Genomic DNA, 25,053 nt, shown 5'->3' with positions numbered 1-25,053 from the left:
ATGGATAAGCTACATTTGCCTGTTTACTAATAATTACTTTCATTTATTTAATGATTTTACTATATTCAGGGCACTTTAATTAAGAGCTTTACTTATACTACCTTATTTAAATTTCACACAACCCTATGACTAAGCCATATTTATTATCTTTACATTACAGATGGAAAACAAAGACATGAAAAATTAAGAAACTGCCCCAAGGTCACATAACTAAGGCATGACAGGGCCAGGCAGTCTGACGCCAGGGCTCATACTCATACGAAGATGCTGCCTCAATTTATATAATACTTATTAACAATGTTACATACCTAACAATTAACTTGGGCACCGAGGTAATTAATTAAATTTACTACATAAAACTGAAAAGCAGTCTTGTTTCATCACAAAGCACAGCCCTCTTCACTAACAACTAATAAGCACATCTAGTCAATATGGTTAGAGTGGAGTTTCTATCCAAGGTCCTGGATCCCATACTCCTTCTGTCTCTGACTTGCACTGTCTGCTTATTGAACCACATGCTAACTTTTGATGATAATCAACAGGAGCTTTCAGATCTCCTCTGCAGTGCTCACTTCAGATTATTAAAGGGTAAGGTTTGCAATTCTTACCAAGAAAAGTTTCCACAACTGCTGCAATTACTGTTTTATTGTCATTATGGTTAATTTTGATTAAGTGTGGGTAAGGGTTAATAAAACCCATCCCCTTCTGCATGAAAATCTGATATTTGGTTAACTTTCTAGCTCAGTTTTTTTTAACTGATAAATATAGAATATTGACATTGTTATTAGGATATTTTACTTAGAGTAAAAATGATCTCTGACTGGTAGATTGCATCCGGACTTTATAAACTATAAATACTTTGTGGAAAGCCATAATTTTAGGCATGTTCTGGTTCTCATAATTAGGCATGTCACATGTGCCACATGACACTCCAGCTCAGAGTCTCATCTGATCTAGAGAACTGCCCAACCCTGAAGGAATCTGGATTTGCCATTACGAGTTGTCTTTCATCCATGGTAGGGATTTTATTATATTATCTGACTTGAGATTGGAGTCAGACTTAGTGGAGCACTCTTATCAAAACTAGACCCCAAGAGAAAAAAAAAGTTTTAAGAAACTTTTTCTTTCCTTTCTCTTTTTTAGACATACATTTGCCATATCTAATGACTTCATTATCTTACACACATAAAGCTACAGCATGAACTTTAGAATGGTTTAGAAGAGCAAGAATCGGTATAAATGGTCATATTAAAAAGTTAAAGTATAGCATGTTTCAAAGCTTTTAAAAATGACTTTGACATGTCTGAGATGAATTCAGTTACTTTTAATAAAATTTATTTTTCTCATAGTGAGTTCTCAATATAAACCCAGAATGAAATAGCAGTTAAACACATTTTTGTCCAATTTCATCAAATACTCCTAATAAATTTTAAATAAGAAGCAGCTTAGGGTTAGGACTAGTGAATTCAGCAAAATTACACTAAGTAGATCCAGTTACTCTCAATAGAACAGCATTTTAAGGGAAAGAAGTAACAAAAAGTACCCTGCTATTTAGAGAACAGTATAAATTCATAGTGGAAAAAAATCAGACCCATCCATTCTATCAGTTGTTGTAATTCTATCACTTTGCATATATTCACCTAGTCTTAGACAACTGTAAAACTACTTATCTTAGAAATAGAATTCAAATTACTAAACAGAGTATTTCCCTCCAGTATAAATCAACTCAATACTTATGAACTCAATTTTAATAAGTAAATTTGTTCAATATGCAGATTAAATTCCAATGTTAACATCTTTCTGGAAAACCCTGAATAATACTATTCAGAGTTTAAATTATAATTTATATGAACACTGATTTCTATTTTGATAAATTATTTTCTCATAGCAACTTGCATTTTAATTGGGAGGGTAATGGTTTTATGTAACCAAGAATTTTAGCTGTGGAAAATTGAGCCACTAAAACTTAAAACATAAAAGAGAAGTACAAGGTTTAAGTTGAATTAACTAAGGGAGGCGATGAGTGGCTAGAAGTAGAAGGCTTAAAGAGAGAGAGAAACAGAAAGAGGTTTTTGGTAAGAGACAAAAAGAACCAGAGATGCATGCAGGTTGCCCAGCAGTGGGACTGTGAGAGGGGAATAGTTTTAAATTCCTTACTCCTGAGCAAAATATACACTATGGACAAAGCCAAGAGCATCATTAAATTGGCTAAGGCAATGGACTCTCTTTGGTCTGTCCTAGAATCTGGGCACAGGCAGCTAGTGATGAAGAATAGGAAGAAGAAAATATAAAAAAAAGAAAAAGTTGACTACTCCAGTTTAAACAATGGCCATAAAAAAGGGCTGAAATAATGCCATTTGCAGCAACATGGATTGACCTAGAGATAATCATACTAAGTGAAGTAAGTCAGACAGAGAAAGACAAACATCATATGATATCACTTATCTGTGGAATCTAAAAAAATGATATAAATGAACTTACAAAACAGAAACAGGCTCACAGACATAGAAAACAATCTTATGGTTACCAAAGGAGTAAAGCAGGGGGAGAGGTAAATTAGGAGTCTAGGATTAAGAGATACACACTACTGCATACAAAATAGACAAACAAGGACTGACTGTATAGCACAACTGAAACTAACACAAACATTGTTAATCTACTATTCATCAATAAAAACAAATTTAAAAGAATAAAATAAAAACAATGGCCCAGCTTAGAGGCTGATTGCTTAAAATCAACAGAGGTGAAGCCGGCAGATTTTCAGCTAGGAAGCATCAGTGTTGGGGTTGATGATACTATGCTAAAGGCATCTTTCAGGCAGTTGCCTAGAGCATTGAGGAAAGTGGCCCTCAACTGGGGCAATAGCTAGAAGCTAAGAATGCAAATAGCATTACGTGAGAAATAATATATTTATTAATAGTTAACACTGCAGCAGCACTCGCCAAATTAATGCAATTTATGGAATTTTTGTTATTTATGACTTTTCCCCACAGATTCCAGGTATAATCAATTAATTAGGTCAGAGAGCTTTTTTTTTTTTTTTTTTTTGCGGTACGCGGGCCTCCCACTGCTGTGGCCTCTCTCGTCGCGGAGCACAGGGTCCGGACGCGCAGGCTCAGCGGCCATGGCTCACGGGCCCAGCCACTCCGCGGCATGCGGGATCCTCCCGGACCGGGGCACGAACCCGCGTCCCCCGCATTGGCAGGCGGACCCTCAACCACTGCACCACCAGGGAAGCCCAGAGACCTTTTTAATTCCCTGACTCCTAACATGCTAATAATTCCCAGCATGAGCAGATACGTAACATGAGACAGGCACAGGTTGATAATGGAGCATAGGAAGGCAAGGATAATAGCAGGATTTAGAGCAGCAGTTCCCAAACTTTAATATGCATATGGATCAACTGGAGATCTTGGTGAAAAGCAGATTCTTTTTTTAATTTATTTTTTATTTTATATTGGAGTATAGCTGATTTACAATATTGTGTTAGTTTCAGGTATACAGCAAAGTGATTATTATACATGTACATATATCCATTCTTTTCCAGATTCTTTTCACATATAGGTTATTACAGAATATTGAGTAGAGTTCCATGTGTTATACAGTAGGTCTTTGTTGATTATCTATTTTGTATATAGTAGTATGTATATGTTATTCCTGATCTACTAATTTATTCCTTCCCCCACCACCACATTTCCCCTTTGGTAACCTTAAGTTTGTTTTCAAAGTCTGTGGCTCTGCTTCTGTTTTGTAAATAAGTTCATTTGTATCATTTTTAGATTCCACAAATAAGTGATATCAAATGATACTTGTCTTTTTCTGACTTACTTCAACATAGTGTGATAAATTTCTCTGACTTACTTCATATAGTGTAATAATCTCTAGGTCCATCCATGTTGCCGCAAATGGCATTGTTTCATTTTCTATGGCTGAGTAGTATTCCATTGTATATATGTACCACATCTTCTTTATCCATTCCTCTGTCTATGGACATTCAGGTTACTTCCATGTCTTGGCTACTGTAAACACTGCTGCATTAAACATTGGGGTGCAGGTATGTTTTCGAATTATGGCTTCTTCTGGATATATGCCTAGGAGTGGGATTGCTGGATCATTTGGTAGTTCTATTTTTAGGTTTTTAAGAAACCCCCATACTGTTCTCCATAGTGGTTGTACCAATTTACATTCCCACCAAAAGTGTAGGCGGGTTCCCTTTTCTCTATACCCTCTTCAGCATTTACTGTTTGTAGAATTTTTGATGATAGCCATTATGACTCGTGTGAGGTGATACCACACTGCAGTTTTGATTTACATTTCTCTAATAATTAGCAATGTTGAGCATTTTTCATGTGCTTTTTGGCCATCTGTGCGTCTTCTTTGGAGAAAGGTTTATTTAGAACTTCTACCCATTTTTTGATTGGGTTGCTTTGTTTTTTTTATATTGAGTTGTTTGTATATTTTGGAGACCAATCACTTGTCAGTCGCTTCACTTTCAAATATTTTCTCCCATTCTGTGGGTTACCTTTTTGTTTTGTTTATAGTTTCCTTTTCTGTGCAAAAGTTTTTAAGTTTAATTAGGCCCCATTTGTTTATTTTTGTTTTAATTTCGTTACTCAAGGATGTGGATCCAAAAGGCTGTTGCTGCGATTTATGTCAAAAAGTCTTATGCCTATGCTTTCCTCTAAGAGTTTTATAATATCCAGACTTACATTTAGGTCTTTAATCCATTTTGAGTTTATTTCTGTATATGGTGTTTGGGAGTGTTCTAATTTCATTCGTTTCCATGTAGCTGTCCAGTTTTCCCAGCACCACTTACTGAAGAGACTGTCTTTTCTCCATTGTATATTCTTGCCCCTTTGTCATAGATTAGTTGACCAGAGGTGTGTGAGTTTATCTCTGGACTTTCTATCCTGTTCCATTGATCTATATTTCTGTTTTTGTGCCAGTACCATAATATTTTGATGACTGTAGCTTTATAGTATAGTCTGACGTCAGGAGCCGGATACCTCCAGCTCTTTCTTTCTCAAGATTGCTTTGGCTATGTGTGTGTGGTCTTTTGTGGTTCCATACAAATTGTAAAATTTTTGTTCTAATTATGTGAAAAATGCCATTGGTAATTTGATAGGAATTGCACTGAATCTGAAGATTGCTTTGGTTAGTATAGTCATTTTCACAATATTCATTCTTCCAATTCAAGAACATGGTATATTTCTCCATATGTTTGTGTCATCTTTGATTTCTTTCATCAGTATCTTACAGTTTTATGAGTACAGGTCTTTTGCCTCCTTAGGTAGGTTTATTACTAGGTATTTTATTATTTTTGGTGTGATGGTAAATGGGATGGTTTCTTTTGTGTGTGTGTGTGGTACGCGGGCCTCTCACTGTTGTGGCCTCTCCTGTTGCGGAGCACAGGCTCCAGATGCGCAGGCTCAGCGGCCATGGCTCATGGGCCCAGCCGCTCCGCAGCATGTGGGATCTTCCCAGACCGGGGCATGAACCCGTGTCCACCGCATTGGCAGGCGGACTCTCAACCACTGCGCCACCAGGGAAGCCCGGGATGGTTTCTTTAATTTCTCTTTCTGAACTTTCATTGTTACTGTATAGATATGGAAGACATTTCTGTGTATTAATTTTATATCCTGCAACCTTACCAAATGCATTGAAGAGCTCTAGTAGTTTTCTGGTAGCATCTTTAGGATCTTCTAAGTATAATATCATGTCATCTGCAAACAGTGACAGTTTTACTTCTTTTCCAATTTGGATTCCTTTTATTTCTTTTTCTTCTCTGATTGCTGTGGCTAGGACTTCCAAAACTATGTTGACTAATAGTAGCAAGAGTGGACATCTTGTCTTCTTCCTGATCTTAGAGGAAATGCTTTCAGTTTTTCACCATTGAGAATAATGTTTACTGTGGGTTTGTTGTATATGGCCTTTATTACGTTTGAGGTAGGTTCCCTCCATGCCCACTTACTGGAGAGTTTTTATCATAAATGGGTGTTGAATTTTGTCAATAGCTTTTTCTGCATCTATTGAGATGATCATACGGTTTTTATTCTTCAATTTGTTAATATGGTGTATCACATTGATTGATTTACGTATATTGAAGAATCTTTATACCCATGGGATAAATCCCACTTGATCATGGTGTATGATCCTTTTAATGTGTTGTTGGATTCTGTTTGCTAGTATTTTGTTGAGAATTTTTGTATCTATATTCATCAGTGATATTGGTCTGTAATTTTCTTTTTTTGTAGTATCTCTGTCTGGTTTTGGTATCAGGGTGATGGTGGCCTCATAGAACAAGTTTGGGAGTGTTCCTTCCTCTGCAACTTTTTGGAAGTGTTTGAGAAGGATGGGTGTTAGCTCTTCTCTAAATGTTTGATAGAATTCAACTGTGAAGCCATCTGGTTCTGGACTTTTGTTTGTTGGAAGATTTTTAATCACAGTTTTGTATACATTACTTGTGATTGGTCTGTTCATATTTTCTATTTCTTCCTGGTTCAGTCTTGGAAGGTTGTACCTTTCTAAGAATTTGTCCATTTCTTCCAAGTTGTCCATTTTATTTGAATAGAGTTGGTTGCAGTAGTCTTGTAGGATGCTTTGTATTTCTGCGGTGTCTGTTGTAACTTTTCATTTCTAATTTTATTGATTTGGGTCTTCTCCCTCTTTTTGTTGATGAGTCTGGCTAATGGTTTATCAATTTTGTTTATCTTTTCAAAGAACAGCTTTTAGCTTTATTGATCTTTATTGATCTCTAGGTATTTTTTGACTTCCTCTTTGATTTATTCAGTGATCTCTTGGTTATTTAGTAACGTATTGTTTAGCCTCCATGTGTTTGTGTATTTTATGGTTATTTCCCTGTAATTGATCTCTAATCTCATAGCACTGAGGTCAGAAAAGATGCTTGATATGATTTCAATTTTCTTAAATTTACTGAGGCTTGATTTGTGACCCAAGATGTGATCTATCCTGGAGAATATTCTGTGAGCACTTGAGAAGAAAGTGTAATCTGCTGTTTTTGGATGGAATGTCCTATAAATATCAATTAAATCTATCTGGTCTATTGTGTCATTGAAAGCTTGTGTTTCCTTATTAACTTTCTGTTTGGATGATCTGTCCATTGGTGTAAGTGAGGTGTTAAAATCCCCCACTCTTACTGTGTTACTGTCAATTTCCCCTTTCATAGCTGTTAGCAGTTGCCTTATATATTGAGGTGCTCCTATGTTGGGTGCATATATATTTATGATTTTTATATCTTGTTCTTGGTTTGACCCCTTGCTCATTATGTAGTGTCCTGCTTTGTCTCTTGTAGCATACTTTATTTTAAAGTCTATTTTATCTGATGTGAGTATTGCTACTCCAGCTTTCTTTTGATTTCCATTTGCATGGAATATGTTTTTCCATCCCCTTGCTTTCATTCTGTATGTGTTACTAGGTCTGAAGTGGGTCTTTTGTAGATAGCATATGTATGGGTCTTGTTTTTGTATACATTCAGCAAGCCTGTTTCCTTTGGTGGAGCATTTAATCCATTCACGTTTAAGGTAATTATCAATATGTATGTTCCTATTACCATTTTCTTAATTGTTTTGGGTTTTTTTTTTTTTTTTTTTTTGGTGTACGCGGGCCTCTCACTGTTGTGGCCTCTCCCATTGTGGAGCACAGGCTCCGGACGCGCAGGCTCAGCGGCCGTGGCTCACGGGCCCAGCCGCTCCGTGGCATGTGGGATCTTCCCAGACCGGGGCATGAACCTATGTCCCCTGCATCGGAGGGCGGACTCTCAACCACTCGCCACCAGGGAAGCCCCAGGTTTGTTTTTGTAGGTCCTTTTCTTCTCTTGTGCTTCCCAGTTAGAGAAGTTCCTTTAGCATTTGTTGTAGAGCTTCTTTAGTGGTGCTGAATTCTCTTATCTTGTCTGTAAAACTTTTGATTTCTCCATCAAATCTGAATGAGGTCCTTGCCAGGTAGAGTAATCTTGGTTGTAGGTTCTTCCCTTTCCTCACTTTTAGTATATCAAGCCACTCCCTTCTGGCTTGTAGAGTTTCTGCTGAGAAATCAGCTGTTAACCTTATGGGAGTTCCCTTGTATGTTATTTGTCATTTTTCCCTTGCTGCTTTCAATAATATTTCTGTGTCTCTAATTTTTGCCAATTTGATTACTGTCTCAGTGTGTTTCTCCTTGGGTTTATCCTGTATGGCACTCTCTGCACTTCCTGGACTTGGGTGGCTATTTCCTTTCCCATGTTAGGGAAGTTTTCGACTATAATCTCTTCAAATATTTTCTCAGGTCCTTTCTCTCTCTCTTCTCCTTCTGGGACCCATATAATGCAAATGTTGTTGCGTTTAACGTTGTCCCAGAGGTCTCCTCAGCTGTCTCCATTTCTTTTCATTATTTTTTCTTTATTGTGTTCCACAGCAGCGAATTCCACCATTCTGTTTTCCAGGTCAGTTATCCGTTCTTCTGCCTCAGTTATTCTGCTATTGATTCCTTCTAGTGTATTTTTCATTTCAGTTATTGTATTGTTCATCTCTGTTTGTTCTTTAATTCTTCTAGGTCTTTGTTAAACATTTCTTGCATCTCCTCAATCTTTGCCTCCATTCTTTTTCTGAGGTCCTGGATCATCTTCACTATCATTATTCTGAATTCTTTTTCTGGAAGGTTGCCTATCTCCACTTGATTTAGTTGTTTTTCTGGGGTTTTATCTTGTTCCTTCATCTCGTACATAGCCCTCTGCCTTTTCATCTTGTCTATCTTTCTGTGAATGTAGTTTTAGTTCCACAGGCTGCAGGATTGTAGTTCTTGCTTCTGCTGTCTGCACTCTGGTGGATGAGGCTATCTAAGAGCCTTGTGCAAGTTTCTTGATGGGAGGGCCTGGTCGTGGGTGTTGCGCTGATGGGCAGAGCTCAGTAAAACTTTAATCCAATTGACTGCTGATGGTTGGGGCTGGATTCACTGCTTGTTGGTTGTTTGGCCTGAGGCAACCCAACACTGGAGCCTACCTGGGCTCTTTGGTGGTGCTAATGGCGGACTCTGGGAGGGCTCATCCCAAAGAGTACTTACCAGAACTTCTGCTGCCAGTGTCCTTGTCCTCACGGTGACACAGAGCCACCCCCTGCCATTGCAGGAGACCCTCCAATACTAGAGGTAGGTCTGGTTCAGTCTCCTATGGGGTCACTGCTCTTTCCCCTGGGTCCCAATGCGCACACTACTTTGTGTGTGTCTTTCAAGAGTGGAGTCTCTGTTTCCCCCAGTGCTATCGAAGTCCTGAAATCAAATCCCACTAGGCTTCAAAGTCTGATTCTCTAGGAATTCCTCCTCCCATTGCCGGACCCCCAGGTTCAGAAGCCTGACGTGGGGCTCAGAACCTTCACTCCAGTGGGTGGACTTTTGTGGTATAAGTGTTCTCCAGTTTGTGAGTCACCTGCCCAACAATTATGGGATTTGATTTTATTGTGATTGCGCCCCTCCTACCAACTCATTGTGGCTTCTCCTTTGTCTTTGGATGTGGGGTATCTTTTTTGGTGAGTTCCAGTGTCTTCTTGTCAACTAACTGTTCAGCAGTTAGTTGTGATTCTGGTGTTCTCCCAAGATGGCATGAGAGCACGTCCTTCTACTCCACCATCTTGAACCAATCCCATCTCTTTGTCTTTAATTTTTGTCAATTTGATTAATATATGTCTTGGCATGTTACTCCCCGGATTTATCCTGTATGGGATTCTCTGTGCTTCTTGGACTTGAGTGACTGTTTCCTCTCCCATGATAGGGAAGTTTTTGGCTATTATCTCTTCAACTATTTTCTCAGGCCATTTCTCTCACTCTTTTCCTCCTGGGATCCCTATAATGTGAATGTTCGTGCATTTAATGTTGTCCCAGAGGTCTCTGAGACTGTCTTTATTCCTTTTCATTCTTTTCTTTATTCTGTTTTGTGGCAGTGATTTCTTACAGTCTGTCTTCCAGCTCACTTATTTGTTCTTCTGCCTCATTTACTCTGCTACTGATTCCTTCTAGTGTATTTTTCATTTCAGTTACTGTATTGTTCATCACCGTTTGTTTTTTTCTTTAAATCTTCTAGCTCTTTGTTAAACATTTCTTGTATCTTCTTGGTCTGTGCGTCCATTCTTTTTCTGAGATCTTAGATCATTTTTACTATCATTACTCTGAATTCTTTTTCAAGTAGAATTGCCTATCTTTACTTCACTTAGATGTTCTTCTGGGGTTTTATCTTGTTCCTTGTTCTTGAACATATTTCTCTGCCATCTCATTTTGTCTAACTTTCTGTGTTTATGGTCTCCGTTCTGCAGGCTACAGAATTGTGGTTCATCTTACTTCTGGTGTCTGCTCCCTAGTGGGTGAGGTTGGTCCTGGGGCTTGTGCAGGCTTTCTGCTGGGATGGACTGGTGCCTGCCCACTGGTGGGTAGAGCTGGGTCTTGTCCCTCTGGTGAGCAGGGCCATGTCAAGGGGTATGTTTAGAGGTGGATGTGGGCTCAGGACGACTTTAGCCAGCCTGTCTGCTGATGGGTGGGGCTTGTTCCCACCTTGTTGGTTTTTTGGATTGAGGTGTCCCAGAACTGGGGCCTCCAGGCTGTTGAATGGGGCCAGGTCTTAGTACCACAATGGTGACCTCTGGGAGAGGTCACACTAAAGAACATTCCCTGAGGCCTCCACCACCAGTGTCCTTGCCCCACAGTGAGCCACAGACAACCCCTGTCACCATAGGAGACTCTCCAAGACCCTCAGGTAGGTCTGTCCCAGGCTCCTATGGAGTCGGTGCTTTACCCTGAGTACATGTGAACACTTGTGTGCACCATCCAAGAGTGAAGTCTCTATTTCCCCCAGTCCTGTGGAGCTCCTGTACTCAAGCCTCACTGCCCTTCAAAGCCAAATGCTCTGGGGGCTCCTCCTCCTGATGACACACCCTCAGGCTGGGGAGCCTAACGTGGGGCACAGAACTCTCACTCCTGTGGGAGAACCTCTGTGAAATAATTATTTTCCAGTTTGTGGGTCACCCACCCAGTGGGTATGGGATTTGATTATATCACAAAAGTGCAACTCCTACTGTCTCATTGTGGCTTCTTCTTTGTCTTTGGATGTAGAATATCTTTTTTGTTAGGCTCCAGTCTTTTTTGTAGATGATTGTTCGGCAGTTAGTTTTGATTTTGGTGTTTTCATGAGAGGAGATGAGCTCAAATTCTTCTACTCTGCCATTCTGTCTCCTCCTTTCCAATTAAATTTTCCCGTGATGAATGGATTTTTGCACTGGAAAAGTGAGCTGCATGATCCTTCTTGCCTGATGCCAGCGGTGTCTCTGTGACCCTCAGCCAGGCAGCAGTGGAAACAGAAGGGACCCAAGCAGCAGCAAGTGCTGGGCATGGATGGCCTCGAGGATAAAGTGCAAACTGACCCAGATGCAGACCTATGACCCAGAGGGTTTCAAGAAGTGGGCAGTGTTGGTCTCCTCTTACCTGGTTAATTTTTATATTAGACTGGGCTCATTCTGCTGCAAGTGATAGAATTCCAACATTTTCAGATAATCCGAATAAAGGGGATTGTGTCAGCATGAGGCATCCATGCTAGCTCCAGGCTCTCAGCACACACAGTCCACTTAAGCAGGTTCTTATTCAGCAGTTCTGGGGATAGGCCTCAGATTCTGTGTTTCTAACAAACTCCCAGGTAATCCCAATATTACTGGTCCATGGAACACATTTTCAATAATATGGGCTCAGAGAATAGAAACAATTTCTAGGAATAAAAAAGATTAAAAATTCTTGGCTTTGAGTATGGAGTAATACATAAGATAGGGCAATATACAAACTCTTTTGATAAAATACAGCAAGACCACAGCCAAACAACAGTCTGATGCATCACAGTTCTGGCCACCACAACCTTCTAAGCAATTTCTATTAGTATGGGAAAATCAATGCACAGCAATGCAACACTGGTCCAATAAAAGAAAAAAATGCCTGTGTACATTTCTTTACAGTGTAAGCTGTTACTAAATAATACATTTCCACACTATAATTATTTTAACTAACAATAATTCTTTATGAGCTTTCATTAAATTTTATAACTTCCCATTAATATTACCTTTTAACTCCAATCAGAAATATTGTAAACTCTTGGTAGATTTATGCATTGTTAGGAAGGTAAATTACAACCTTATATAAAAAGGCATTTCAAAGTGAAGGATGATTTTCCCATTAACCTTCAAGGAAACTTAGATATGACATGAGATCAATATGTAGTGACTAGAGAAGAGATTAGAAGAAAGAATGGAACACAAGATATAATTCCACAAAATCCAAGCTTGGCCAAATATGTCCTGAAACAAGAGCACTATTTGGAAAAGAGTGAAAAAATATGATGACCCAAAAGTACAAAAAGTCAAGAGTCTGTGACACCATGTATAAATCAAATGACAGCCACACCTATACAGATAATAGGTTGCTTCAGAATATATTACATAAAGAATAAATTAGCACAAAGAACCAGGAAACAAAGGATGATCTACAAATTCTATTATTGCCATTGTGCAGAAGAGTTATATATCCTTAGAAAGGCCTGCCTGTGAAGTTGACCCTTGGCTGGCACCTGGGAACTTGATTTAAAGAGGATATTTTTCCACGATTCTGAGAATTGATAAGAGTCACTCATTATGCCTAAACTCTGTTAAAACAATGTGGTTTATGCTGAACATCTACATCACTCCTGGGAGACTAGAAATTTGGTACAGATTAGGCAGAGGGTGACAAAATGACCAGCTCCCAGTAAAAATTTTGGACACTGAGTCACTAATGAGTTTCCCTGGTAGACAGCACTTCAAACTTGTCATCACAATTCAGTGCTGGGGAATTAAATGCCTCCTTTGTGACTCTACTAGGACTCTTTAGAAGCTTACATCTGGTTGCATTGAGACTTTGACCCATGCACATTTCCCTTTGCTATTTTTTTAAAATCCTTTTGCTATTAGAAAATGTAGCTGTGCGTACAACTCTATGTTGAGTTCTGTGAGTCCTCCTAGAGAATCACCAAACTAGGGAATATACTTGGGGACCTCTGACATGTCATTCACAGTAATAATGTATAAAATAATTATGGAGAAAAGCCAGGCACTGAGTTTGGTTAATGCAAACATCCTTCAGCTCTGCAGCCCAATAGCACTAGCAGTCATCTGTGTTTAACACAATTATAGCTTCTTGAGAGTCTTCACTTTTCTCACTACAAATCTCTGCTCTATTTTCAAACCCTGCCCTTCAAACACTGCCTACCTTCTTACCACCTTACATCATGGATCCCATTTCTAATTCAATCTAATTCCCTAAATCTCACCTAGTTAATCTTTTTTACTAGGTTAGTTCTATCCTCATTGCTTACTAAAATACTCAGATTTGTTCTTTAAGTAAATACCTATTAGAAACATATTATATATGTTTATTAATTATATATTAATTGGATAAAGACTAAAGTATTTTTTTATTGAAATATAGTTGATTTACAATGTTTCAGATGTACAGCAAAGTGATTCATTTATATATTCTTTTTCAGGTTCTTTTCCATTATAAATTATTATAAGGTATTGAATATAGTTCCCTGTGCTATACAGTCAGTCCTTGTTGTTTATATATTTTATATATAGTAGTGTGTACCTACTAATCCTAAATTTCTAATTGACCCCTCCCCACCTTTCCCCTTTGGTAACCATAAGTTTGTTTCCTATGTCTGTGAGTCTATTTCTGTTTGGTAAATAAGTTCATTTGTATCATTTTTTTAGACTCCACATATAAGTGATATCATATGATATTTGTCTTTTTCTGTCTAACTTACTTCACTTAATGTGATAATCTCTAGATCCATCCATATTGCTGCAATGGCATTATTTCATTTTTTATGGCTGAGTAATATTCCATTGTGTATATATATAAACATAAATAAATGAATATATATATATATATATATATATATATCTCACATCTTCTTTATGCATTCATCTGTCAATGGACATTTAGGTTGCTTCCATGTCTTAGCTATAGTAAATAGTGCTGCTATGAACACTGGGGTGCATATATCTTTTTTAATTAGAGTTGTTGTTCTTCCCAGATATATGCCCAGGAGTTGGACTGCAGGACCATATGGTAACTCTATTTTTAGCTTTTTAAGGAACCTCCATACTGTTCTCCATAGTGACTGTACCAATTTACTTTCCTACCAACAGTGTAGGATGGTCCCTTTTTCTCCACACTCTCTCCAGCATTTATTATTTGTAGACTTTTTGAAAGACTAAAATCTTAACATGACTGATAAAGGCCCTAAATTGCCTAGAACTGGCCTACTGTCCCAGCTTTACCTTACATCTCCTTCTCTGGGCTCCAGCTATGTTGGCCTTCTTTCCATTGCTCAGATGCATCTAGTTGTTCCTGCCACAAGATCAATACATCTCTCTGCCTGAAATGCCTTCTCTCCCTTTACCTTGTTTAAAGCTAATTCTTAGCTCAATAGGAAGCCTATCTTATTATATGCTCTCATAGTACTATGGATGTTCTATGACATGGAGCCCATTACACTTATAGTTGGCATTAATTTGCATTATTGTCAGATAAATGCCTTTATGGGATGAGACACTCTACAGAAGCAGGGATTATGTCTTTTGTTCTTGGTAGTTACTCTACAGTGCTTAAATAACCTGAAACATGTTAAGAGCTAAGTACCTGTAAATGAACAAATGAACCAATAAATGAATGAATGTAGTCACTGTCCTAGATAACATAGCAGATAAGAAGGTAAATAAAATACATAGTGTTTCCTTAAGAGAATTCTACTTCAGAGGTTAAATAAGTACATATACATTACTGAAAACATAAATAGACAATATTTGTAAATGGAGAGAGAAGAAAATAGAAAAATTTTAGTAAGGTGATCAAAGGAGGGAAATGGTACAATGTAAATGGTCCCTTGTCCTAGTTTTTCCAGATCATTCTATTCAGAGCTGCAAGATTCTAGCCTGCACTCAAGCATCTTAACTAACCTTCTAACTTTCATTCTTGCCTCCTGCCCCTTCAAAAATTTCCCCTAAGTTCAATAAGGGATATCTTAATAAAATGTGATTCTAATATTACCTCCTACTTAAAACAACTAACAGCTTTGTGGGCCAGAAGGCGAATAAGTTTGTATGACTATGTTAAGTAGGTAAGAATTAAAAGAAAGATTAACATAGTCCCACAATTCTGTATTGTTACACGCTTATGTCCACAAATGACTGGCATTCTGTCAATTATAAGGACAAGAGCAATATGAGCAGAATCTATGACTCCTTTCAAGCTCTGTTGTACCATTAAAGTTCCACCTCCAGGAATAACAGTTTGAAGAGTGGAGAGAGAGGTTGTCTAACAGTCCTAGAGCCTGCTAGCAAGTTGGGTGACAGACTTGAGGTAACCTACAGGCTTCTCTCTGCTCTTAGGACAAAATCCAAAAGTGTCATTATAACCTACAGGGCCTGCATTTGACTCTATGGTAATTTACCATCCCATCATTCACCACTTACTTGTTACTGTACTCTAGGCTCACTGGCTACTTTCGGTTACTGCAAAACCATGTTCCTTCCTTCCTTGGGGCTGTCTCTCAAGCTGTTCTTTCTGCCTAGAAAGATGTCCTCCACCTGTATTTCATCCAGCTTACTTTTATTACTGCTTAGGTACTCAAATCTAATTCCCCAGGTAAAGGCATTCTAAAGTTTAGGTGAAGGCTGCATAGTAAATACACTTAAGACACAGTGTACTTCTCTACTGTTGCTCCTAACACAAGCATAATTAATATTTATGTGAATTTTTCCTTCAATTTCTATCTCCTCCACTCAATTTTAAGTTCTGTAATGTGATGGAAGCTGTCTAAACTATTCATTCCTGTAATCCGATAAATTAAAATGATGTCTGGCACACCTTAGGCACTTAAAAATAATTTTGAAGAATCAAAGCATTCTATGTAAGATAAATAATATAAGCAAACTAAGGAATCACACATATAGGTATTCTAGCAACTATGGTATATATGAGGGAATTGTAGTAGAAAAAGCTATAATATCACGTAGAGATAATTTGAGGAAGAACTGAGTTTTCTGATTAAACAGGACAGATTAAGTAATTAGTAAAGAACTTATGTAAAAAAATGATATAATTAAAGCCATATCAACTGTGGGAGACTAGTTAGAAAGATATAGATGTCATAGAAGTTTGGGGAATTGATGGTGTCAGGATGGTAGACAATGATCACAGAAATGATTGGATAGACATAAACAGTTTTGAGAAGGAAGAATAAAAGGATTTAGTTTGGATTGGAAGCCTGAATATGAGAAAGGAGTCAAAAAAGATTTTAAGGTTTTAAGACTTCTGGCTTTGATGGAATAACTATTACCAAACTAGCCCTCCTCCTATAAACTACCTCTTCCTGTAAAACTGTAGAATTAGAAAAATACATACAACTCTTTTCAGACACTGGACAATAGTCAGTTCAATCCTATGATTCCTGAGAGATGGGAAACTACAATTGCCCTCTCTCTGTCTAGGGACAATTTCCCAATCACAACATAATAAGCTAGAGGCCAAGCAGAGTACAGCAATTCCACTGAGCTAAGGATAAAGATCAGAGTTCATGGCAGCTGGTGAGTGGCCAGAATTTGTGGGACAGGGCATCTGAGAGGAGGGACCTGTGCATAAAATGGAACACAGCATTCCATGTGGGACTCCCACATAGTCCTTGGCTGAAGAATGGGCGGCACATACACAGGGAAAGACTAAAGTTTATCAGAGAACCTCTGCCATGGGTTAACAGTGAAGAGAGGTATGAGAGATCAAGCAATGCAAGGAGACATTGGAGTTCAAGTCAAACATAAAGGAATGACCAGGCTTCCCTGGTGGTGCAGTGGTTAAGAATCCACCTGCCAGTGTAGGGGACATGCGTTCGAGCCCTGGTCCGGGAAGATCCCACATGCCGTGGAGCAACTAAGCCTGTGTGCCACAACTACTAAGCCTGTGCTCTAGATCCCACGAGCCACAACTACTGAGCCCACGTGCTGCAACTACTGAAGCCTGCACACCTAGAGCCCGTGCTCCACAACAAGAGAAGCCACTGCAATGAGAAGCCCAAGCACCGCAACTAAGAGGAGCCCACACCCGCCACAACTACAGAAGGCCTGTATGCAGCAATGAGGAACCAACACAGCCAAAAATGAATAAATAAAATAAAGAAATTTTTTTTAAAAAGTGTTACCCTTGTAGCTCTATTATATTAGGGAAGAACTCAGACATATCAACTGCATAAGACAAGTGTTAAGGCCTACAATCCAAACCTTACAAAACTGTCTGCAGTGTATACCACAGTTTAAAAAAATTAAAAAAATAATAAAAAATTTTAAAAAATAAAGGAATGACCAAGTTGATACTTCATTAACACCTTGAACAAACCAGTGAGACATGAGAAAACTTGTGCTTCAAGAGTAAGAACCACACCATAAAGTAGAGCCTACTTGCAGCATGCCATAACAAATCTTAAAACCAAGCCATGAAAGATCTTCAGGAGAAAGAGTTTAGAGGTTAGTTCTGCCAAGATATAGAGGCTTGGGAAACAACTTGGACTTTTCATAAATCTGTACTAACAAAGTATAAAATAAATCCTACACAAGTTTAAAGTGATCATCCAGTAATTAAATCACCTAATAGAAAAAAAAAAAGCAACACTTTTCAGAGGAATATAGATATATAATATATCGTTCACAATGTCAAGTATAAAATAAAAGTCACATACAGAGAAATAGGAAATGTGCCCCAGGGTCAAGCAAAACAAAACGAATCAAAACAATGAATAAAATCTAAATCTATCATGGTCCAGGTTTCAGACTTAACACTCAAGGATTTTAAACAGCTGTTAAAATTTTGTTCAAAGAATTAAATATAACCATAATGAATGAGAAGACAGGGACTCTGAAAGAAATGGAAATTATTTTAAAACACCATATAAAATTTAAATAACTGAAAATTATAATTTAAATAAAAATTCACTGGATGGGCTTAGCAACCAAAAGAATCAACAAATTTAAACATAGATCAATACAAATTGTCCAATTTGAAGAACAGAGTGAAAATAGAATGAAAGATAAAAATCGTTGAATGAATTTAAATGGGGGAAATGGTAAACATTAACAGAAACAACATCAAAAGGAATGAATAGTATTTTTGAGAAGACAGTTAAGTTAAAAAAAAAAAAAACAGGAAAAAATATACTTAACAGTATGTTGGAAAGATACAGAAGTCAGCACATTGATCAGAAGTGAGACAGGAATATTTGAATATTTGAAGGATCTCTAAACTAAGGCAAGTCTTTATGTGAGTAAATTAGTTCCCAGAGAGATAAAGAAAAAATAATGAGAGGAAAGAACAGAATCTTGGGGAATTCCCTTTATAAAAACATCTAAAGAGTAAGAAGAGACAAAAGAATTAAGCAAAGAAACAGGAGGCAAATCAGATAAAACAAAGCATCAAGTACACTAAGGAAGGCCAGGGTGTCAAGAAAAAGAAAGCTCCTGACAAGCCAGGAAAAAAAAAGAGGGTTACTAATAAGAAGAATTAATATTGGTTTTAAAAGTGAGGAAGTCATTGATGACATCTGAATAGTTAAGTAAAGGGGGAAAAAGGTAAGAAGTAGGAAGATTTTAAGGGAGTAAAACAGTAAGAGAGTAAATGCAGCAAATAGAGTATAAAGAATTCTACAGATGAAACTAGAGAGAATTATAATTTAAGACGGTCACAGGAATGATAGAAAATGTGGGAATTTGTTGGTTATAAGAATTCTGAACATACTAGTTGTATGAGAAGAAGGAATGAGTTTATGAGAATGAAAATTCAAAAGAAAAAGGATTTATTAATGAAACAATATTTGGTATTAAACAAGTGACTGGATGACTAAAAGCAGAGCAAGGCAATTAGTTTTATAAAGGAAGAGAGGTGCTTCTTTAATACAGAGAATGAGAAGCAGAGAATGAGTGAAGATAAAAATTTGAAATATAAGGAAGAGAAATTGAGAACTTTCATATCAAGTGGCCTGAATATTCTCAAAAATGTTAAATATAAAGTCCTCTTCTGGATCCTTCTTAAGGAGGCTGAAAAGATTTTAAAACTGTTGCTATAATGAATAGTAAGAGATGAATAAAATTATTTTTAAATAGAAAAGGAAACAAGTCGACATTAGAAAGCATGACTCAGCAGTAACCAAAAAGCAGTACAATTACACAGCTTTCTTCAGTAATGTTTAGCAGACTACCTATAAAATAGGAGAAATAGTGAGAGTGATCCAGAATAGCATGTTACCACAGCATTGAGTAATGCTGTGTTAGTGGAGACACCTACAAAAGATCCAGATCAGACAGAAAACAGAAAACCAGAAGGAAGATGTTTAACACACAACTACGTTGGCACTCAGTGAATAGAGGGAATACAAAAAAAGAGAAGTTTCTGTAAGTGGAACTAAGAGTGTGAAGCTATTGGGAAATAAGAAGGCTGTGATCACAGACAGCAATGTCAAGTCTAAGATCTCAAAAGGGGAGTTATTTGAGTAATGAAGGCTGAAGACTACAGATGAAGGAAATAAATAACATGTCTGATCAACTGTCAGATGGATCCATCAGTTCAACAATAATCTTTTTTGTCCTGTTTACTTACTATGTGCCAGATTAAAATGTACAAGACAAAGTTTCTTTCCCAATTAACTTGAATATTGCAGATACTGAGGGACATAACAAGAAATTATGTAAAAAGAAATACTATGAGTCATCCCAGCTTCCCTAAGACTTACAGTTTCTGGCCCACAATAAAGCCTTGATGAATCTTGAAGAAATTAAATAATACAAGATATTGTGCTAGGCACAGGAAATGCCAAATAAATTAAGTCTTTGTCTTATGCACAAGAAAGGGACTATATGAGTTCAAGGAGAGAACTTTTCACTACAGAGTGAAAATATCAGTACTTTCATGCTCAATATCTGTAAATGTTCTTACCACTGCCCAGTCTCTATTTTGAAACTTTCTTTCTTGGATTCCAGGACACTACACTCTAATTGTTGTTCCCTTCTTCAATCTCAGATTAGGCTTTTCTCAGTCATTTAATCTAATTCTGTTACCTTCCCCCTTACCCTAAAAAGTAGGTGTCCCCCAGTTTTTAATCTTAGAAGCTATTTCTCAACTTTACAATTTTACAAATTTTCTCTGGCTGTTATTTCAAGTATCGAATGCCTACAGTCATTTCTATTTGATTGACACCTAAATTTGCCTGCCTATCTAGCTGTGAGCTCCAGAATAATACCTTCAAATATCTCCAGAGAGACAGCTCACTAAGCCCTCAAGTGTTAACTAAAACCAAATTTAAATTACCAAAAAAGAAAAAGTAGTTCTTGTATTTTTTATACTGATTAATATCAGGCCAATTGATCCATTGTCAACTTAAGCTGTATGTGGGAATGAAAAGGCAGTGGTGAACTTATATCATTCTTTTGCCCATTGAAATTTTCCCAAGGATAAATGAGACCATCATTTTTAAAGTATTTTAATCCTCTGGCTAATCAACTGTTCTCCTTTTAATATAATAATATTGACTTATAGAAATGGTAATCACACCATATGATCCATTTCTATAACAGTGTTTCTCAAGCTTTAGTGTACACAGGAATTTCAATAACACCAATGACTAATACAGTATTTACTGAATGCTTACTTATGCTAGGCACTATTATAAGTAAGAACTTTCTACAGTTATTTCATTTAAGCATCAAAAAGGTAAAGTTATTCTCATGTAAGCATGTTAAAAATGGAAATTTTGATATAGTAAGTCTGGTTTGAGGCCCAAGAATCTATATTTTTTTTAAATATTTGAAATTTTTGATGCATGTAGGCATTAGATTCACTGTTATATAGAATTTCTTTAATGTGCCACTAATTTTCAATTCCTGTTACTACTATGTTACTTCATGACCCAACTCCCTCTCTATATATTTCTACTTTTCTTTACAACTGCAATCCTTCCCCACTGTTAAAATTCTGTACTTTCTGTTGAGAAAGTTTTTTCAGCTCCTTCAGTTCACTAGAATAGAACGTTGGTAACACATAGCCATACTATTTCCAAATATACTCAACTAGTTAAGCTGTATTACAGTGGATAATGCAACACTGTCCATATATTCTTGCATATTTAAAAACTCTGGCCTTTTAATTTAAAATATAGCTTATAAGTGATATTGGTTGTATTGTAACTATAGTATGTTTTAAATTCTGAGAAAATCCTTCTAAATCATTCTGAACATAGAGACAACCAATTTTAAACAAGTAGATACTCATTAAGTTAAATAAAATCAACAACCCCAAAATATCAGTAGCTTAATATATTAATAGTTTCTTTCTCCTTCTCATATCATAGTTAATAGACATACACATGAAACATGTCATAGCTAACTGCATGTCGGGGGCAGGGTGTGGTAATCTGCTTCACATGGTCACTTCACATGGGGACCCAGGAGCCTTCCTGGGTCAACCGTCTTCTAGGAGTCTCTTTTTATAAAAGCAGTATATGTATTCAATTATTTAAATGAGTCCCTACAGCCCTCAGACTCTATTTCCATTTCATATGAAGTATTAAGATTGCATCTTTCTGAAACAGAAAATCACTGAACCTAAATAAAACAGAAAAATTTTAATAGAAAACCTCTTTATAGAATAACTTCTGAGTACGCAAATAAGATAAACATAGGCATAAATGTATAAAACTGTAGTCTAAATTTTGATAGTAATTCACATTTAAGGGATAAAAGAGGGCTATTATCTATAGCACAAAAACATGTATATCCTTGCAGGAAAGGAACAATACTTTATTTCACCATACCACAGAGGCCAAAAATAATTAACTGTATAAAATGTAATCATAGTTATTAATCCCTCAAATTTCCTAACTTTGTATACAAAGCTAGTAAAGTCTGATACACTAGTATGAATGTCCAGATAGCACAGCAATACTTTAACTCACATAGTCCATTTAATGCGAGCTATGATGTTTGGGTACAGATAAAGATGAGTTAGGAAGTATTTTTTCAGCCTTATGAATTAGGACAGACACAGTGCACTCTATTGCCATTTGGTTCCTAAAGCTTATCTAAATTATCCGACCTACTGGGGACCTTACAAAGTAAATGTAACTCTTGTGATTCAATTCCTATACAAGGGCTCAATGTTTTCTACTAGACTTTTGTTTTCTTATAGTAGTTATTTCAAACAACTTTTTCCTCACTCTAGTAAATAATCCAAAATCTACACGAAATTGCATTTGGCAAGCTAAGCCACCGTTTCCTAATTAACAAGAGAGTTGGTCATAATGAAATGGGATAATTCCCAATGCTGTAACTGAATTCTCTGAAAGAACCTGCCTATCACTGGTTCTTGAGGAGATGTGAAGAGGAGACACTCCGGGCAAATGCACATGTAATAGAATATTAAAATATCAAGTCCTTCTGTTTCAATTTCAATTGAGACAAAAGATATGATACACATCAAGTATAGAAATGAGTGCAAGACAGATGACCATATACAACATTTATAAAGAAAATGGCAATAGCAACAATTCTTGGACTCCTCAAGCAAATCAGAAATAATAAACTGAGGCAAGGTATGGAGAGAGTAGATTTCTGAGAAGACCCATTGGTAGAAATCCCCAGCCTCCCCCAAGAGGGATAGGATAAGTGTGGAAGGTCCTAACTCTTTCATCTGAAGCCTTAGAATGGGCATTTCCATTGCTCTACTCCCAGATCCTAGAATGTCCATTCCCTAAAGTTTGAAGTTACAGAGAATGCCTCAGGGTCTTAAGGAGGCTTGTGGCAGCAGAATAAATGTGGCTCTGTTGGGACTGGCCTTCATATCCAGAGACTGTCAGGTTCAAGGTGGTGAGCCATACCAGAAAGAGAAAAAGCAAGACGGGAGCCATTTTAAGTCCAAGTTTTAAATCCAGGAGAAAAGGTAGGAAACACCAATAGCTTATTTGTGGAGTGGACTACCAGAAAATCAGAGGCTAAAGGAAGAGCAGTAGATTGGGAAATGGATTGCACTGCACATATCCTGAGAGACAGAGCTGCACAAGTCTTTAGTGATGGAATCTTCAGGAAACACACACACACACACACACAGGCACCCATAAGGAAAAGAAATCAGCATGTAACATCTACCAGGCCCTAAAAGCTTAAAGTCAGCTTATGACATCACCAGATATCGCCCAAGTAAGATACTTCTCTGTTCTACGTCATTTTTTCCCTTCTCTCCACCTATTTCCATTTGTTGAAGTTAGAGAGTGGGAGAAGAAGTGAGGTAGGAAGGGGGATGGAAAAAAAAGAAGCTGAGCATACTATCTTCTCCTTATTAGATCAAAGGATTCCATCTGCTACAGGTCTTAGGTAAAGGAAGGGAGACACTATGAACAGCTAGCTGGACCTTCCTGTAGAGGGAGACAGAGTTATAATCTTCATCAAAGCTTAATATATATTTATACCGAATGAGATTTTTACTTAATGAATTAACACTGTATTTGTAACTTAGAAGGACTAGAACCAGACTGTTGTTACCAGAGATTAGCAAGAAATGTCTTGGGCCTGCCAAGATTTAATCAAGGGTCAAGAACACTGTCCCTCTGAATAAGTTTTCATAGAAAATAAAACTAAAATTATTCTTTGATTACAAATGAATCACATATGCTAAACATCCAAGTGAAACAATATTTATGATTAAAAAGAACTTGGCCCTAAATGACGTTGGGGCCCACCAGCTTTGATAAGTGAGCTAAACTACCTGTAAATCATGGATCATCTTCTTGTTTATTCAGGCCAAAGTCCGTCAAGTCAGACCCTAAGGCTACAATGTTCTTTTGTTATCAGTATTCCATCTTTCTAATGGTAGTAACACATTAAGGAGAAAACCTGGTTTTTCCCCAAAGCATAAAGCATTTGACTAAAGCTTTTCAAACCTAGAGCAGGTAAGAGATAGCCACAATGCCTACGTTCTCAGGAGGCATCCATAACATAGTCTTATTGAAACAATTAATTGGGAAATAATATTCCAAAAATGTACATAATAGAACAGCCACAAAAAGGGCCACTGAATAGATAAAACATCCCAGCCATGTCTGGTTCTGATGCTTGCTCTGTCTCTTTAAATTGTGTTTTTTGCCTTTTAATATGCCTTGCAATTTTTTTCTTGACAATTTTTTCTTGACAGATATAAGGTACCAAGTAAAAGAAAATGATATAAAGAGGCCCTTAGTAACATGGTGGTGAGGTATCCATGGGAGGGAAAGCATTTTTTGGTCTTATGATTAAGTCTCAGTCTTTCAGTGAGCCTATGCCTCTGCACTTCAGGAGTGTTTCTTGGCCACAGCTCCCATCCAACCCTCAAGTGGGACAGGATAGCTAGAAGGTACTGACGTTGGGTATTTCCCTTCCCCCAAGTCAGTTAGTCTCTAGTTATCTAGTTTCCCCTGAGGGCAGGCCTTGTTAAGAAGAACAGAACTGCTCTGGGTATTTCAAAATGATTCCTCCCACTCCCCCCCACCCTCCTGCCAGAAGACTGAGCGTATTTTTCTCCCATATTTACTGTGGGAACCTGATCAAGCTCCTGGAGGTAAATCTCCCTAGTGAAGTCTTAAAATAGATTTTAATCTCTTCCAGCATTACACAAAAAACTTAACTCCTCAAAACTGTAAATCAATAGTACCCTTGTCTTTGACTCATTAGCACTCCTCTCAAAGGGTATAGTGAGAGTGAGGCAGGATGAATGCCCTTAAAATGTATTAAAAATATGTCTTCTAAACTGCAGTTTACTGGAAGAGATATGGGCTTGAACAAAAGCCAGATGTTGCAACTTTCTCCATTTTACTAAATTGATTAAACTGCAACAAATTAGGTTCTATTTGCTATGATCAGGTTCAGGGTACAAGTTCAAAGGGCTCAAAAACTGAAATTAAAAATGAGCATATTGATCTAAGGATAACTT

This window comes from Orcinus orca, chromosome 2 (genome assembly GCF_937001465.1).
Source record: "Orcinus orca chromosome 2, mOrcOrc1.1, whole genome shotgun sequence".
NCBI lineage: Eukaryota > Metazoa > Chordata > Mammalia > Artiodactyla > Delphinidae > Orcinus > Orcinus orca.
Note: the sequence above shows the minus strand (reverse complement) of the source record.